Source organism: Protopterus annectens, chromosome 7.part0, assembly GCF_019279795.1.
Source record: "Protopterus annectens isolate FY-2018-M chromosome 7.part0, PAN1.0, whole genome shotgun sequence".
Classification (NCBI taxonomy): Eukaryota; Metazoa; Chordata; order Ceratodontiformes; family Protopteridae; genus Protopterus; species Protopterus annectens.
The window spans coordinates 179,071,497-179,091,188 of record NC_056739.1 but is presented as its reverse complement, the minus strand read 5'-3'; the positions used below and the strand labels follow the sequence as shown (position 1 = coordinate 179,091,188).

Here is a 19,692-nt window from a genome sequence, read left to right as displayed (position 1 = left end):
GGACACCCTCACCTCATGGTTGGTGGCAACACACTATGCATCGGAGACCATCCAGGTGCCAGTGACCGTAGGCAAGACTGCTCTGCAGTTTGTAGCATGTTACATGCCACCCGCCAAACTCAGGTACCTCACACAGCTATCCTGCAAACACTGAAGGGGATAAATGTATCTCCAAACACCATCCTACTGGGTGATTCCAACTATCCACATATAGACTGGGATCACTAATCATGCCACAACACTCTAACACAAAGGTTCCAAGAGTTCATACACTGAAATGCCATGGAACAACTGGTCCCAATCCCCTCAAGTGGAGGCAACATACTAGAACACATCATCACAAACATGGGGTCACACTGTTCAACACCAGATGTATACCCATCATTGGTGAGATCAGATCATGGACTACTCTCAGTGGGAGTCCACATCCCACCCACACCCCAGATGGGAAAGGAAACGGTGAAGACCTTGTCAAATGCCGACTTCACATTTCTGAGCACTGGTGTGGTCTCTTTCAAGGCCCCCAGGCCAGCGGACACCATTACCCAAGCCACTGTATCACTTAGAAATGCCTTCTACCAGCACCTCCAGGACTGCATGGTTCAGGCAATCCAAAATAATGATGACTCTTTGTACCACAGGCAAGCATCCAGTCTGGTGGACCCTAGCCATAAACAAGCTGTACAACACAAGGAAGGAGCTACTACACGATAGAGTGTAATCCGTATGGGGAAGACACCCTGCTCATTGTGAGTAAAACGCTGGGTTCCCCATACAATCATCCGAGGCATGTTTATAGAGTAAACCCTCTCAGGATTCCAGAGACAATCATGAGGCCTTTTTACCTATAAGTTTGAAACCTGGGAGGAAACTCCCAGATATGCTCAGACTTAGTTCAGAATGATGTTGATATCACTGCACCTACAGACATTGGCAACATACTGGCTGACAGGTTCAGTGCAGATTTCTCCCCCTCTCCCCCCAACTGGGGGGGTATGCACACCAGAGGATTTTAGCCGCCCAAACATCTCCACTGCTGGGGTGGGAACTGCTCAATCCAAGGCAGAAAACACTTTATCCATGGGACCTGATGGTGTCCCCGGTTGTGTGCTCCATGAACTCAATGAGTAATTACACCCGCAGTTAGGGCAGCTGTTTAATGTTAGCCTCACCTCAGGATATGTTCCCAAGGAGTGGCATACATCAATGGTGGACCCACCTCACAAAGGTGGTGCCTCCACCAACCCCAGAAACTACCATCCCATCCCCTTGACAAGCCTGTTCTGCTAGGCTATGGAGAGGATCATAATGGGAATTCTAAATGAAGACATAGGGGACTTGCAGACATTGGGTCCAATCCAGTTTGGCTTTGTCAAGGGCAGATCATGCCTTTTAAACTTGGTTGTCTTTCTCAAAACACTCACCCAGGCCATTGACGGGCAAGGCAGTCCACACAGCCTACCTTGACCTGGCAAAGGCTTTCAACCAATACCCCACTCAGGTATCATTGAAAACATCACCCGCTTAATTGTGAACCCATACATCACAGCATGGGTTGCAAACTGGCTAAGGACGGAACACACAGGGTCAAAGTTGCTGGTGCCAGTTCACACTCCAGAGCTGTGACAAGTGGTGTCCCACAGGGCTCAGTCCTGGGACCACATTTGTTCAGTATCTACTTTTCAGAAGTACGAGCAAGCACAGGAGGATTATGGCTGACAAAGTTTGAAGATGACTGCAAACTGGGAAGCATAGTTGGAAACCCATCTGACACAGACATCCTTCAGAAGGGTTTCATAGAGACGGCTAACTGGTGCCACAGCCATGGCCTTGCATTACACACTAAACAATGCATAGCCATACCCTTCAGGAAGAACAAGGTTACCACTACTTCCCATCTAGGTGGCAATCCTGTAAGCACAATGTACATTATCAGGGACCTGGGCACCCAGATTGACAGTGACATTTTGTTTGACACTCACATTGCCAGGGTAGTTTGGAAGGCCTTCTACATTGGCCACCTCATCATGCAGTGATTCACATCTAGATCAAGGGAGGTCACTGTTCCCTGTACTCATCACTCATCAGACCAATGATTGCATACAATGCCCCATTCAGATTGGATGGGCCCACATATTCCTCGACAGGAGGTGAAAGGGTCTCAAACATATTTCTTATGCTGCCCGACTGAAGGAATTCCAGCTGTATTCAGTCGCTACTGTCTGCTCAGAGGTGACCTGTGCCTGACATACAAGACTATGTCCAACCCAGGATTAATGAACATGCTTCACCTCAAGACCTCTACATCCATCAGAACTACAAGGGCAGGAGACCTAAACCTCAACACAGATATTAATAGGATGTGCTGAAGGGACAGATTCCTCACCCAGAGAGTCCATATGCTGTGGAACAACATCCTGGTACATGTGAGGCTGAGCACCTCACTGGCTTTGTTCAAGTGAGATTGTGACCAATGGATGGGAGATTGCAGGTATACCCCAGGGATAACCTCAGTATCACTGCTTGACAGAGGCACAGCAAAATAATGGGCATATTATCCATCAACTTGCACGGGTGGCAGAAGCCACAAAACTCTGGGCTAGGCTTATAAATGCCCTAGGGCAGATAGTCTAGTATGAACCTGTGAACATAGGCCTTGGGCAGTTCCTGCTATTAGGACAGTGGTCTGCAGCAAGCTATATAGTAGTAGTCAGTTTTAGCCATTGGTTTTGACCATGGCTATTCCATGTTGCTTCTTGTTGTGGTACAAACATGGGTGCGTGGTTATCCATGCTATGTATTGCTAGTCACCCTCATTTTGTATCTTGTTCCATGTGTTTGCACATGTACATCACTGTATGATGTGCAGCTGTATCCACAGGGTCATATGAGTGGATATGGATGTTAGTTGGGGTCCTCAGGTGTGCATATTGTACATGATATTACATTACTTAACACATGGCATTCATGCCTCAGGTGGTGCTGCAGGGCCCCCTCTGTCGGATACACATACTACACTCCTGTACGCTTGGAAGCAGGTTGTGTCATGTTAAGCATCCCTGTTACTGTATGAGTGAGTCAGAGCGGTATCAGTCCCAGTGTTCCTACTGACCAAGCATATGTGCTATGCGTTGCCTCTTTGCCAAGGCCAAGCCATACTGGGCACGATCCTTCTTCATTCATGCTAATGAGTGCAGACCTGGTTTAGTGCTTAAAAGTGCCTTTATGGCACTTTGATTGACATGTCTTGTACTCATTTTGAAAGTCTGGAGACAAAAATATATTCCCACTGCCAGTCTCGAACCCAGGACCTTGGTAACATTCGCCTGTATGACCTACCACTAAGCCATGACAGCCATACAAAAGCACTCTGCTAAAATAAATATAACAGTCAATAGTAGGAATTAGTATAAAGGCAATATAGGAGATGTACCATCCAAAGCATGTGAGGCAAAGTTTTAATGGCCAAATCACTGGATTCCCATACTAACCTTCACACTCACAGAACACTGTCAACAGCATACCAGCATCGCCCACGCCTACAATCTGAAAGGGCTACGCCTATCTCACATACCTTTTTATAGCAGTGTCCTGAAATCACAGTGAGACATGCAATCAACACACACCTGGCTGCATGCAATTAGCAAATGCTGCCTTACAATTGGTGCAAGGGCCATCACATGGACCTATGCAGATACCTACAAAAGCATTCAGTACCCACACTCCACTCATGCAATACAGTCATTGCACAGACCTAATGAGAAAGAGAGAGAGAGAGAGAGAAAGAGAGAGAAAAGAGAAAATATACAGACAGCCAGCAGCAAAACCATGAGTAGCAAACAGCAAGCAGCAAGCAAGCACCACTGACACAGCAACAGCTGCCACAAACACAGGTAATGCAAAGTAGCAGGTTAATACTGTGTTTACTGTGACACCTCCAAATGTATCATAGTTCACTATCTATAGCTCTGTCCATGAGATAGGTTTTGTGTGCATAGTCCTGAAATATACACATATGTAATATTGCTGTACATGTTGCCCATACGTGACACTTCCGTAGCTTAGAACAGAAGGCCAGTTGTGCATATGATGCAGTACATACCAGGGTCAGTAGAGGTTACTCCTCATTGGTGTGGGACCACTGTGTATGTATGGCACTCTTCAGGTACACATCCTGTAGTATGGCCAGGAGTAATATCAGTCTGTAATGTGGTGCCATGTCCTCCTGGGGTGAATGTAGCACACATCCAGGGATACCATTCTGTAACAGTGATGCTATGTGTCCTGCAATGTTGAGGGTGGCCCTCACCTGGACATGTGAGAGGATACAGTCATCTGTGATAACTAATTCCACTTGTGTAGGAGAATGGGGGATATCTGCACCTAAACTGTCTGCAACAATATTCCCAATATCTCAAACATGTTTTCCATAATGGAAATGCACACACAGTAACATAACACATCCACACACTTGCCACATTCAGGCTTCAAAACACTATCTAGGTATATTCTGGTACATCTGCATGTTACAGTAGCATGTAGCACTATACTGAGTAGTGTCAGTTGTCTGTTGCCATGTTGTTTGGATAGAGTAAAAGGAGCATTTGTTTATCCTACTTTGTTTTGTGGACATTACTTGAAGTGTAACCTTACATGCATCATTGGTAACAACACCTTCTGTGTTGTTGTTCTGTTTGTACAGGGTGCTGTCAACATCACTGTTTGTTAAGGGAAATGTGCACCCTGCAGTGCATAGCCCCATTTGGCAAAAGAGACATCCCACCCCCGCCATTGTGCACACACACCAACCCCACCCACAGTAAAACGCATACATTCCATTTGCAAGGTCCAAACCCCTACCTAGATGTGTTATGACTCTAAAGGCAGACACATTAGCAGAGTGTGCTATTTGCATTAGTAGGAGCAATCTTTTCCAATGCTGTACTTAGAGGGTGCTGACATCATCTGTGTTTACTTAAGAGGGATGTGCACCCTGTAGTGTGTTCTCCCAGTTGGCAAAAGGCACCTTCCCTCCACAGCATTATGCACACACACAAACCCCACTCATACTAACACACATACATTCCCGTAGCAGGATTCAAACCCCTACCTAATTACGTTATGATACTAGAGACGGACGCATTAGCGGAGCGCGCTATTCACATTTCTAGGAGATTTCATTTCAGTTGATCTACTTATAGGGTGCTGACATCATCAGTGTTTAGAAAGTGGAATGAGCTCCGTGTGGTGTGTTTCCACAGTTGCCAAAAGGGATGTGCTTCTCATACACACTTATACAGACACTTACCCCCATTCACACACACACATGCCACTTGCTGGATTCAAACCCCTACCTAACTATGTTATGACACTAGAGACAGACGCATTAGCAGAGCGCGCTATTCGGATTACTGGGAGGTAGCATTTCTAATGATCTACTTATAGGGTGCTGACATCTTCATTGTTTGGAATGGGGAATGTGCATCCTGTGGTGTGTTTTCACAGTTGTTAAGAGGAACATTTGAACTAAGTGTGTGAGCATGCCCACTTCAGCCTTCCCATGGCATGTTGTGTGAATGATGTCTCATTTATCAAAGTGTGTGAGCATGCCCAGTGTGAGCTTTCCATATGTTGAACTATGCAGCCCATCACAGTTGTGGATGAGTGTGAACTCCAACAAATAACTCCTGTTTAAGGTTGTGTGTTCTGTGACATGTTGTGTAGTTACTGTCCAGATGCTTCCTGTGAACACAACAGGGATTATACTGTGCCTGCAGCTTTTGCATGGGATACTTTGCATACAATTGTTAACATCCATTCATACTGACCTAGCACTGTTGTACTGTATAGTGTAGTGGTTCAGTACTTTCACTGTGGTGGACATTATCCTGGGCTTTAGTCCTATCACTGATTTACATTTCCATACTGTGCACAACAGCCTCTTTAGGGTCCAGTTGTGCATGTCTGCACAAAGGCAGTGCCTCTATGGACTCTGGTAATTACTGCCCCATAAGCTTAACAAGTGTAGTCTGCAAAGCTATGGAGAGGATCATAATGGAGCTCATGAAGAAAGATATGGAGGACATGCAGACATTGTACCTGTCCCAGTTTGTGTTGATCAAGGGCAAGTCATGCCTTTTGTACTTGGTTGACATTATCAAAACAGTAACTAAGGCCATTGATGAGGGAAAGGCAGTCCATAGAGCCTACCTTGCCCTTGAAAACCCTTTCAACACAATACCCCACTCAGGTATTGTAGGAAACCCTACCAACAGAAATGTACACCCATATGTCACAAGATCAGGTTTCAAACTGTCTTACAGACAGGACCCACAGGGTTAGAGTTGCTGGCACTATGTCAGACACCATGCCAGTCACATGTGGTCTCACACAGGGCTCAGTCCTTGGCCCCCTATTGTTTGTTATCTACTTCTCAGAAGTACAGTCCAACATGGGAGGACTTTGGCTGACAAAGTTTGCAGATGACTGCACACTGGGTGCCATAGTGGACAGTGCATCAGACACGGATATCCTTCAGAAGGGGCTCACGGACACTGATAGCTGGTGCCAGAGCCATGGCCTGAAGTCAACTTGCAAAACATGTGTAGTCATACCCTTCAGGGAAAGCAAGGTAACCCCAAGCTACCATATAGGTGGCAATCCTCTAAGCACAGGAAGGTTATCATGGACCTGGGGACCCAGGTTGACAGTCACTGTTCTGATGACACTCACATTGCTAAAGTGGCTAGTAGGACCTTCTACATTGTCCACATGATCAGGAAGGGATCCACATCCAGATCTAGTGGGTCATTGTTCCCCTGTACTCTTCACTTATCGGACCGGTGATCTGGTACACTGCCTTATCTGGATGTATCTCACCTGACATCTGCAGCAAGTGGGGAGACCCTGAATGTCCCCAACAAAAGGATAAAGGGTCTCCAACATCTGTCATATGCTGCCAGATTGGAAACACTACAGCTCTATTCAGTCACATACTGTCTGCTTAGAGGTGACATGTGCATGACATGCAAGCATGTCCAACCAGGGATTAATGGACATGCTCCACCTCAAAATCTTCAGATCCACCTGAACCAATAGTGCAAGTGACTTACACCGTAGCAGGGATGTACATTGGACATGTTGGAGGGGTGGATTTATCACCGGAGACTCCCTATGCTGTGGAATACAATCACGGTCCATGTGAGTCACAGCACCTTGCTGGCTCTGTTCAAGAGGTATCCTGACCTGTGGATGGGAAATCATAGGTTTACCCCGGGATCGCCACTGTGTCACTGCTGGAGACAGGCACGCCAAACTAATGGGCACAGTACTGTTTCCATATAAGGGGTGGCGACGCAACCAGACTCTGGACTAGGCTTAGAACTGCCTTGGGGCAGATAGCCTAGTATGAACCTATGAACCTATCTGACCATGTTGCATTATGTTCAGATGTGAACTACTTACAACGGCCTCAACCAACTGCAGTAGTGTATTCCACAACATGGGTGTACATTGGCAAACACTACCGATGTGCCCAAGGCCATTTCTAATGGTTATTGGATAGTGTGTTTGTCCATCAACACATCATAAGTGCAGTTTGGCATGACATATGTCTTGTTTTGTATACTGTGCCTCTGTCTACCTGTGACACAACATTGATACCCAGGGTATACCTACCATCTCCCATCCACTCGTTAGGATCCCTGTTGAGTAGAATAAATGAGTGACTCTATGGATAACCTGTACTGGTAGTTTACTCATGCGTGGTGGTGGCTTCTGTGTTATGGATAATGCAGTACAGCTTGTCCTATGTATGTCAGTGCTGGGGTTCAGGTCCCTCATGTGCATATCTCCCTGCCATTCACATTGTACAAGGTACGGCATGTGCATTGCTGACAGCTTGGACATGGCTTTCTACATCAGGCACAGCTTGTGTCTGGGTGGCCAGCATGGCAGTGTGTGTAACTGCATTCTGTTTAATCAGGCGACACATTACATGTGTTCCAGCTCTTTGATACTCCTGGTGAGGTACTGTTGTGGACTTTACAGTTGCTGAATCTATCTGTTGAGGTACACCACACAGGCGCTGTTGTGGTCATTTGTAATGCTGCTGAAAGATAACTGCAAAACCACAATGACCTCCCCTTAGCTAGATGTCATAACCCTCATGATTAGGTTGGTATATGGATTGTTGCTGTTAACCCTACAGCCACATTTTTGTCCAATGCAGGATATCTATCACCTTGTGTCCCAGATTCTGGCATTACATGTTAGGAATGTCATGGGTCGACACCTATGTGGGAATTGGTGGTCACTTACTGGATTATCCACAGAGGCTGACTATACTGTTTTCACCATTTAACATGCTGACATGGCTATGGCACCAGCTGTCTGTTTCTATGTGGCCCTTTTATGGGATGCTTGTGTCAGCTGGTGTATCAGATATGTCAGGCGGCTTGTTGTCCTCTACAAACATGTTCCAGCACAGTCCTTACTTGTTGGCCTGTACCTATGGGGCATATATACCAGATGGTGAAGGTCCCAGGACCAAGCTTTGTGGGATGCCTGTTATATGTGGTTTGTAGTCTGACATGGTTGCTGCATGTCTGACCATGTCAGTTCTGTCGTTGGTCTGGTTTGCAACCCCTCCCATGACATTGGGGTGTATATATCAGCTGGTGAGCAAATCTATACGGAACACATAGGGTATTGTACAGAAGGCTTTGCAAGGTCCGCAACACTGTGTGGACCACATTGCCCTCATCACTGACTTCAAGTACTGTTTCAACTGAGTCACACATGTTTAGGGGTGGGGTCTGCACTTTGTAAACCCACACTGGGTAGGGTCGGGTGTCAATAGATCCACAATATCATTATGTCTGTGGTACATGCTGGTCCTTTCCATAGCTGTGCAGACCAAACCTCTCATGATTCTGTGGTGGTTGTTTTTCCTATCCATTCAGGAGACACCTTTGTTGAGAACACCCACTGTTGTTGTACACTGCTCTTTGGGTGCACCCTGTGGTAAGGGTGACATAATGTCAGGGAGGCGGCAGTCTGCTGGGGAAGGTATTTGGCATTATGGGGGGGGGTTTGCACTGCACATGTCAGGATGTCTGTTGGCCATACCTGTGTGTGTCTGGTATGTTGTTTGTAATATCGGTGTGATCCGGAGCATATCCAGGAATCAACAACATGCTTACTACCATCATTTGCAACAGCCTTGGGGTTATCTGTAGTGTCCTGTACAATCTGTATCATAATGGGTTCATACTAGGCTACCCCCCTAGGGCATCTGTAAGCCTGCATGTCCATTTTGTTTGATGGATTCTGGGGAATTGTTTACACCTGTGTCAGTGCTAGTATGATACCAGGGGTATAGTGACAAACAGCTCAGAAGCTGACTTCACACTTCTTCGGACTGAGATGGTATCCATTAAGCCCACTGGGCCAGTGGAAACCACAACACACAATGGTGACTCCTGCACAGACACTTTATGCGGACATCTCCGAGTAAGCATGGACCATGCAATCACAAATGAGAATGACACCTTCACCACCAAGGGAAAGTGGCCTGTCTGGTGGACCCCAGCCATAAACAACCTGTATAACAGATGAAGGATACTAATGCAAGACAGAGCTACATCTCCAGAATGTAAGGCAGCTGTGATCAGCAGTAGTAGAAAGCTACATTCTCACATAAAGACACCCAAGTTCAACTTGGGGACATAAATCACCACAGACGATGAAGGTAACCACACTGCTTTCTTCAGTTATGTCTGACGCCTGGGTGGGAACCCTCATATATGCTCAGATTTGGTACACAACAACTTATATCCCAGGGACCTGACAGATATTACTGACACCCTGGCAGACCAGTTCAGTGCAATGTACCCTCCCTCACCCCCAAGACATGATAGTTATCACAGCTGTATGTAACCTCACTGTCATCCTGGATGTCCATGTGAGAGCCGCAGTCAGCAGAGACGAGTACACAGCATCAATGGGACCTGATGGTATCCCCAGTTGCATGCTATGTGAACTACAGATGGAGATAAACCTGTATATGCAGATCCTATTTAACCTTAGCCTTGCTACAGGATCTGTACCTGAACACTGGCGAACGGCAACAGTGGTCCCACTCCACAAAGGAGATGCCTCCACAGACCCTGGCAGCTACCACCACACAAGCTTAAACAGCCTTGTCTGCAAAGCTTTGTGAAGGGTCATTATGGAGCTTCCACACAGAGACATTGGTGTCCTACAGACCCTTGATCACACCCAATTCAGCTTTGTACAGTGCAGATCCTGCGTTTTGCACCAAGTTGACTACTTTGAAACTGTCAGTAGAGCCGCTGATGAGGGCTACACAGTCCACACAACCTACCTGCGCTTGGCTAAGGCCTTTGACACAATACCCCACTCAGGCATCATAGACAAGCTCAACAGCTGAAATATAACACCATATGTCACAGCATAGGTTGCAAAATGGCTCAGAAACAGAACCCATAATGTCAACATTGCAGGTGCCTTGTCAGGTTCAAAGCCAGTCACAAGTGGTGTCCCACAAGGTTGTGTCCTGGGACCTCTCTTATTTGGTATTTACTTTTCAGATGTGAAAGCAAACATAGGAGGGTTGTGGCCGACAAAGTTTACAGATGACTGCAACCTGGGCACCATAGTGAATACATCAGCCAGCACACACATCCTACAGACTGCCGTCACACTGACAGATAGCTGGTGCTGGACTCATGGCCTAAAACTGACTGCGACTGATGTGTAGCCATCTTTGGGAGGAACACAGTACCCACAGATCTGTACATAGACAGCAACCCAATGAGTACAGGAAACAAATCAGACAGCTGGGGACACATGTAGATAGTGACATCTCATTTGACACCCATGTTGCCAAAGTTGTTTGACATACTTTCTATCTTGGCCACCTTATCATGGAGGGTATTCCATCCAGACCATAGGAGGTCATTGTACCACTATACTTCTCCCTTATCAGGCCAATGCTTGAATACAACGCCCCATTTGGTATGTACCTCAACCAGCACTTGCAGCAGCTGGAGAGACCCCACAAGTACCTTACCATGACGATCAGGGATCTACAACACATGTCATATACTTCCAGAATAACTAAAAACAAGCTTTTTTCAGTGTCATACCACATACGTACAGGTGACCTATGCCTGACATACAAGACCATGTCCGATCAGGATTTGGTAGACATGCTCCACTGCAAGCAATCCACATCCACCAGAAACATGGGAGCTAAAGATTTGAACCTCAGCACATACATGTATAGGACATGCTGAAGGGACAGAGTCATAACTCAGAGGCATCTCAAACTCTAGCAGAGTATCCCAGTTCATGTTAGACAGAGTACCTCACTGACTCTCTTCAAGAGACATCTGGACAGCTGCATGTGGACAGGGGCACAGACTGGACAGAGGCATAGTCACATTATTCAATTATGTAAGGTGGTCATAATGTGTCACTACTAAGTCAGAGGCACAATATTTCGTATCTATGCAGTACACATATTACCACTATGAGGGGTGGCAATAGCAATATTCATCAAGGACACCCTCACCTCATGGTTGGTGGCAACACACGATGCATTGTACACCATCCGGGTGCAATTAACCATAGGCAAGACTGCTCTGAAGTTTGTAGCATGTTACAGGCCATCCTCTGAAACTCAGGTACCTCACAGAGCTTTCATGAAAACAGTGGCGCGGATACATGTACCTGCAAACACCATCACACTGGGTGATCCCAACTATCCAAATATAGACTGGGATCAGTACTACAGCCACAACACTCTAGCCACAGGTTCCTACAGTTCATACACTCACATGCCATGGAAGAACTAGTCACCATCCCCACAAGAGGAGACAACATAGTAGATCTCATCATCACAAACATGGGCTCACAATGTTCAACACCAGAGGTATACCCATCATTGGTGAGATCAGATCATGACCTACTCTCAGTGGAAGTCCACATCCCACCTCCACCCCAGATAGAAAAGACCACAGTGCAGAACCTCTCAGAAGCCGACTACACACTTCTAATGACTGTTGTGGTCTCTTTCAAAGCCCCCAAGCCAGCAGACACCATTACCCAAGCCACTGTATCACTTACAACTGCCTTCTACCAGCACCTTCAAGACTGCATGGATGAGGCAATCCCAAACAAAACACAGACTCGTTGTACCAGAGGCAAGCGCCCAGTGTGGTGGACCTCAGCCATAAACAAGCACTACAACACAAGGAAGGAGGTACTACAAGATAGAGCGATATCCGTGGAAGGGTTGACACCCTGCTCAATATAGGTGAAACACTGAGTTCCCCATGAAATCATCCAAGGCGAATATTGGGAGTAAACCCACTAAGGGCTCACGGGACAACAATGAGGCCTTTTATAGATATCGTTACACACCTGGGTGGCAACTCCCAGATATGCTCACAATACGCTCAGAATGCTGTAAATATCACTGAACCTATAGACATTGCCAACATACTGGCTGACAGGTTCAGTGCAGATTGCTCCACCCACCCCTCCACCACAACTGGAGAGATATGTATGAAAGAGGATTGTAGCCCCCCAAACATCTCAAATGCTCAGGTGGGAACTGCTCTATCCAAGGGAAAGGACGCAGCATCCATGGGACCAGATGGTGTCCCTGGTTTTGTGCTCCATGAACTCACTCAAGAATTCAACCCGCAGTCAGGGCAGCTGTATGATCTTAGCCTCAAGTCAGGATATGTTCCCAAGGAGTGGCATATGTCAATGGTGGACCCACTTCACATGGGGTGCCTCCACCGACCACGGAAACTACCATCCCATCAGCTTGACAAGCAGGGTCTGCTAAGCTATGGAGAAGATCATAATGGAAGTCATAGATGAGGACATAGGGGACTTGCAGACATTAGATCCAACCCAGTTAGGCTTTGTTGAGGGCAGATCATGCCTTTTAAACTTGGTTGACTGTTTCATAACAGACACCAAGGCCATTGACAAGGGCAAGGCACTCCACACAGCCTACCTTGACCTGGCAAAGGCTTTCAACACAATACCCCACTTGGGTATCATTGAAAACATCACCAGCTAAAATGTGAACCCATACATCACAGGATGGGTTGCAAACCGCTACGTGACAGAACAGACAGGTTCAGACTTGCTGGTGCCATGTCACACTCCACAACTGTCACAAGTGGTGTCCCACAGGGCTCAGTCCTGGGCCCACTATTGCTCAGCATCTACTTTTCAGAAGTACAAGCAAACACAGCAGGATTATGGCTGACAAAGTTTGAAGATGACTGCAGACTGGGAACCATAGTTGGACACCCATCTGACACAGACATCCTTCAGAAGGGTGTCATAGTCACGGATAACTGGTGCCAGAGCCATGGCCTTACATTACACACTGAACAATGCATAGCCGTACCCTTTGGGAAGAACAAGGTTACCACTAGTTCCCATGTAGGTGGCAATCCTCTAAGCACACAGGAGGTTATCAGGGACCTGGGCACCCAGGTTGAGAGTAACCTTTGTGTGACACTCACGGTGCCAGGGTAGTTAGGTAGAACTTCTACATTGCCCACCTCATCATGCAGGGATTCACATCTAGATCCAGGGAGGTCATTGTTCCCCTGTACTCTTCACTCATTGGACCATTGATTGAGTGCAATGCCCCATACAGCATGTATATGACCCGACACCTATGGCAATTGGATGGGCCCACAGATTCCTCGACAGGAGGAGAAAGGGTCTCAAACATATTTCTTATGCTGCCCGACTGGAGGAATTCCAGCTTGATTCCGTGACTTACCGCCTGCTCAGAGGTGACCTGTGCCTGACATCCAAGGCCATGTCCAAACCTGAGTTAATGTACACGCTTCACCTCAAGACCTGTACATCCATCAGAACTACAGTGGCAGGAGATTTAAACCTCAACACAGATATTAATAGGATGTGCTGGAGGGACAGATTCTTCAACCAGAGAGTCCCTATGCTGTGGAACAACATCCTGGTACATGTGAGGCTGAGTACCTCACTGGCTTTGTTCAAGTGAGATCTTAATCAATGGATGGGAGATTGCAGGTATGCCCCAGGGATAACCTCAGTATCACTGCTTGTCAGAGGCACAGCAATATAATGGGCAAATTATCCGTCAGAGTGAAGGTGCGGCAGACTCCACGGAACTCTGGTCTAGGCTTATAAATGCCCTAGGGCAGATAGCCTAGTATGAACCTGTGAACCTGTGAACATAGGCCTGGGGCAGTTGCTGCTATTAGGACAGTGGTCTGCAGCAAGCTATATAGTAGTAGTCAGTTTTAGCCATTGGTGTTTGACCATGGCTAATGCATGTTGCTTCTTGTTGTGGTAACAACAGGGGTGTGTGGTTATCCATGCCATTTATTGGTAGTCACCCTCATTTTGTATCTTGTTCCATGTTTTTGCACATGTACATCACTGTATGAGGTGTGACCCTGGTAGTGTCAGGGTGCTGATGTGCGCTTTGACCCTGTTTTCTATTACAGCACTGATATGTGCATTCCCTATACTGTGTGCATTTACACTGCACACATCTTGCTGTTTATACCTTTGGCATTGGGTAGCATTACATCTAGGTTCCTATCCCTTGTGATAGCTATGAGGTGGGTTTGTGTTTTTGTGGTTTATGATTGGTGAGGGTGGATGTTAGTCATGGTCCTCAGGTGTGCATATGATACATGGTATTACATTACTTAACACATGGCATTCATACCTCGGATGGTGCTGCAGGGCTGCCTCTGTCGGATGCACATACTACACTCCCTGTACATTTGGAAGCAGGTTGTGTCATGTTAGGCATCCCTGTTACTGTATGAGTGAGTCAGAGTGGGTATCAGTCCCAGTGTTCCTACTGACCAAGCATATGTGCTATGCGTTGCCTCTTTGCCAAGGCCAGGGCATACTGGGCACGCCTCCTTCTGCCTACTGGGACAAGGTCAGGTTGTTCCTCCTCCAAGTCACCCCTGCCTGTGGTGGCCTTGGCAATGGTGGGGATGTTTGGCCCAGCCCTGTGCTGGTCCTGCTGCAGCTGTTTCCGCAGGATCATATTATGTAGCATAGCACATATCATGATCATTTGGGTACATGTAGTTGGTGTGTACTGCAAAGCTCCACCAGACGTGTCCAGACACCGGAACCGTGACTTGAGCAGCCCAAACACACGCCCTATGATATTGCGTGTTTGTGCGTGTGCCTCATTATGGCGTTCCTGTTCGGGTGTGTGTGCATTTCTGATGGGTGTCATCAGCCACGGCTCAAGTGCATAACCAGCATCCCCACTAGGTGTCCGTGTGGGAAGTCCCCATTGGCAAATGATTGGTACAGCTAAGGCCAGATGCCAGATGTGGGAATCGTGGTAGCTACCAGGGCAGCCAGCACACACATTCATTATTATGCCCTGGGCATCGCACACGACCTGGCAGTTGATGGAGGGGTATCCCTTGCGGTTAATGTAGACTCTACCCCGCACACCAGGTGGTGCCTTGATGCGTATGTGCAGTGCAGTCTATTGCACCCAGCACCTCAGGGTATCCCGCTATTTGCTGGAAGAGACGATATTGCTGGCCACAACCTCACGGTCACTAGGGACATATATATGATCACTGACATGTGGTGACATGGCATCCAGGAACTGGTGCAGTACCCTGGAGGCTGATGCCTGTGATATCCCCATCATATCGCCAGTTGGTCTCTGAAAGGTACCTGTTGCTAGTATTCTTAGGCCAGCACATACCTTGGTTTCCACTGGGATGGGTTCCCCTCTGTTGGTTCTGTGTGTGAGGCGTGGCCTGCACAGCTCAACAATCTGCTGCAGGAGCTCTCTGTCCACTCTATAGCGCTACTATCTCCAGCTCATGTAACCCATGGTAGGTGACCCTAGGCCTGTATACTCTTCTCCTTCTCCTCACTCTGGGTTGTCTGTCAGCATCTGCATTATCACCACCCTCGCCAATTCGCCTATGTCTGATTATAACAGCTATGGCAGCCCCTAGCATTTCTGCTCTGAGTTCTGCTTTTTCAGGTTTCAACTCTGATAGCTTAGTTTCTGGCAGTATCTCTTGTGAGAAACAGCCTGCACTGCTCTTTGTTGTGTTTTAAGTGCTGGGTTGGGCTTCTAGTCTGCCTGTGTAATTGCCTGCTTCTAATTGTTTCCACCAATTAACTTTAGTAGTATCTTCTGGCAGTTTCCTGTATTTTGGTTGTTTCCTATTTCCTCTCTGTTTCCTGAGGGGAGCAATGTGCACACCGGCTTAAACACGCCACAGTAACTTAAACGCTGTACACATCCCTACACGTACACGCTACACATCATCCTTACACGGTGTTAGCTAGGCTGATTCATGCTAAAACGCTACAGACACCGCCTTACACACGCAGACGCACAAGAAACCGTTGTAAACAGTTTGCAACACGCTCCCACATGTTGAACCTGCCTTACACGCTGCACACGCCACAGATGCACGTATTTCAAGAAACTTAGAGTGTAGGGATAGCGTATGCCCTCAATTTCTTGACATTCCCAGTGTTCTGTTGGGACACACCTCCCTCCCTGATGTCTGTCTGTCATCTCTTACCTTACATTGCCCTCCAATCTGGTACATTTCTTTCTATCTTTTCCTCTCATGTTGTTACCTACCTCTTACTCTGCTCCTCCCTCTTCTCTAACTCTTACACGACTCAGAAAGTGCTCATTACTTATGTGGCAGTGTGATTCAGTATTGTAAGCCTCATTTACATAGGATTGCCTAGTAATGCTTAGTTACATATCTTACACGGAGCTTCCCTTGACAACCACTAAACGGAGGCCATATTGTTTTTGCTCTGCAAGTCCCTCCATTGACTTTCATGTAATACATAAATCCCACAATTGTGGGCTTATAAGCTTCGGTTTTCAGTTTTAGGTAGCGCACCCGCTTGCTGGTGTGCGCTACAGTTAAACACATACATCCGTGAAAAAAAAAAAGTTATATAACTTTTTTTTGCAACAGTTTTTCATGCCAATGGCCAGATATTTGGCCATTGGCATGCTTAATATAACAAATGCACCCTTTATTTGGAGCTGACATAGCTCCGTTTTAATTTTGCAGAAATGTACTCAGTTGTCAGCTGAGTACATTTCAGTAGTTAACACGTCCGCTACACGGACTGGTTTGGGCTTGTGGATCGCCACATACCTCATTTGCATATCTTGGAGCTGCAAATGAGGTATTGAGCATTTCCACGCCACTCGGTAAGAGACGTGTTAGCTGTCTCTTACACGGAGATTTGGGCTGTTGCTGAATCAGGAGGCTTACACGGAGGCTTACACTACTCTTGAACTCCGTGTAAGCCTTCCTGAATCTGGCCCATGGTCTTGGAATTATCTGACAAAAAACCTATAAGGAACTACCCTCTAGTTCAATGAAATAATTCAATGAGGGTTTGGTAGAACTGTTTGAAAGAGGTGAAAGGCTTGGTTTCTTTGATGGTTGAGATGTTAAAAAGTTATATTTAAGGTGTCCTAAGGATGCAAAGTGTTTTGCAATTCCTAAACTTCAGAATTCCCTAACTAAACCCCAGGGAAGACCAATAGTTTCAGGGGTAGGGGCCTATTTACAGAATTTAGGCATCTTTTTGGACTCTCAGTTAAAGGTATTCCTTCCAAGAATCCAGTCTTACATTAAAAATGCATCACACATATTGGAATATATGAAGCATATACAATGGGAATCAGAATATTATTTTGTATGTGTAGATGTGAAATCTCTATATACGAACATTAAAATTGATAAAGGCTTGGAAGCGATTAGAAGGATGATGGGGGAGGGTCCTAGAACCTCGTTTATTTGTCAGCTGTTGGAATATGCCTTAACACACAATTATTTTGAGTATGAAGGTAAAATGTTTTTGCAGTTGGAAGGGACAGCAAAGGGGGTGGCTTTGGCCCCCTCATATGCAATATTATTTATGTCCTATTTTGAAAATTTGTTCATATATCCAACACAATTTATGAAGAACAACATAGTTTTATTTAAATGTTTTATAGATGATTTGAGATTTGCATGTAAAGGGGAAATGCATGAGTTTGAGTGCTTTATGGACACATTAAATCAGAACACTTTTGGATTACAGTTCACTTACAGAATGAAAAGGAAAAGCATGCGATTTGTGGATGTTGAATTTTATATTGATACAGGGGAAGTTTGCAATATAAACCTTACCACAAGGAAACAGCAGCAGAACATTTCTTGGAAGCTAGTAGTCCACATCCCCCACATTTAATAAAATCTTTGCCTTATGGTGAATTCAGGAGAATTTCAACTAATACTTCTGATAAAAGTGTATTGGTGAGTGAATTTGATAAGGTAAAGAGGAAATTGTTGAAAAGGGGATATGGTGGGGATATTATACAGATGACCTTGAGTAAGCTAAGAGGAAACAAGAAGTGGAATGAGGATGTTAATGCTTTCAGAAGACATGTGGGTTACACAAAGGAAAATAAAGAAGGGGCAATAGAAGTGGATCCCATTTTTTTGTGACAAAATTTACTCCATTGACGTTTAAAGTAAGAAAACTGCTGAAAATTTTGTGGCCTGTTATCAGAAGGCATGAAATGGTAGGAAAGTTGTTCCCAGAAAAAGTTACCTTTTCTTATAGGTTCATAGATTCATAGGTAAGTAATAGGCTATCGGCCCAAGGGCCTACGTAAGCCTAGCCAACAAGGTTCCCTGGCTTACGCCACCCAAGAAAGTTATTTTCCTGTGCCACTGTCGAGCAGAGACACAGAAGTGATCCCAGGGGTGTATTTCCTATTTCCCATCCACTCATGAAGATTTATCTTGAAGAGTGCTAATGAAGAACTTTGCTTGACATAGATGGGTAGCCTGTTCCAGAGTATGGGAAGTCTCTGGGACAGGAATCTATCCCTCCAGCATGTCCTGTTTATTGTGGTGACAAGGTATAGATCTCTAGAGCGTGTAGCTCAGAGGGATTGGGATTTCTTTAGGTGTAGCATGTCGAATAGCACTGGCTTTGACATAGCTCACCTTGGAGTATGCGATATGCTATGGAGTAAAGCTTGAGTTTTTTGAGGCAGCCCATATAGGGCATTTGTTTGAGGCCAGTAATCATCTTTGTGAGGTACTTCTGTGGCCTTTCCAGCTGCTGCAGATGTCTTGTGAGGTACATTCCAAAAGGGGCGTTGTACTCTATAATGGCTCTAATGAGTGTCGAGTAGAGGGGAGCAATGACCTCTTTTTTCCTGGATGAGAAACCTTTTATGATGAGGTGTGCCATGTAGAAGGACTTCCTGACTACTGTGGCGATGTGATTATCAAAGAAGAGACTACTGTCCCCCTGGGTCCCAAGGTCTCTTGTCACGCATTCAGTGTTAAGTAGATTGCTGCCTATGTGGTAGTTTATGGGTAAAGAGTTTTTACCAAAGGGGACAACACTGCACTTTTTGGCATTGAGCTTAAGGCCATGGCTCTGACACTAGGCATCTATCTCAGCAAGGCCCTTCTGTAGGATGTCCACATCATTTGGGGACTTGACTATGGCTCCTAGTTTGCAGTCATCTGCAAACTTAGTTAGCCAGAGGCCTTCTGTGTTAGCCTGTACGTCAGAGAAATAGATACCAAACAG

The 19,692-nt window shown here is 46.1% G+C and overlaps 1 protein-coding gene across 1 annotated transcript in view; it reads left to right on the top strand.

The window, feature by feature from the left end:
- Positions 1-19,692, top strand: part of LOC122806335 (adenosine receptor A1-like) — a 417,409-nt gene that overhangs the window by 336,495 nt on the left and 61,222 nt on the right. The gene's annotated exons all lie outside the window — the stretch shown is intronic.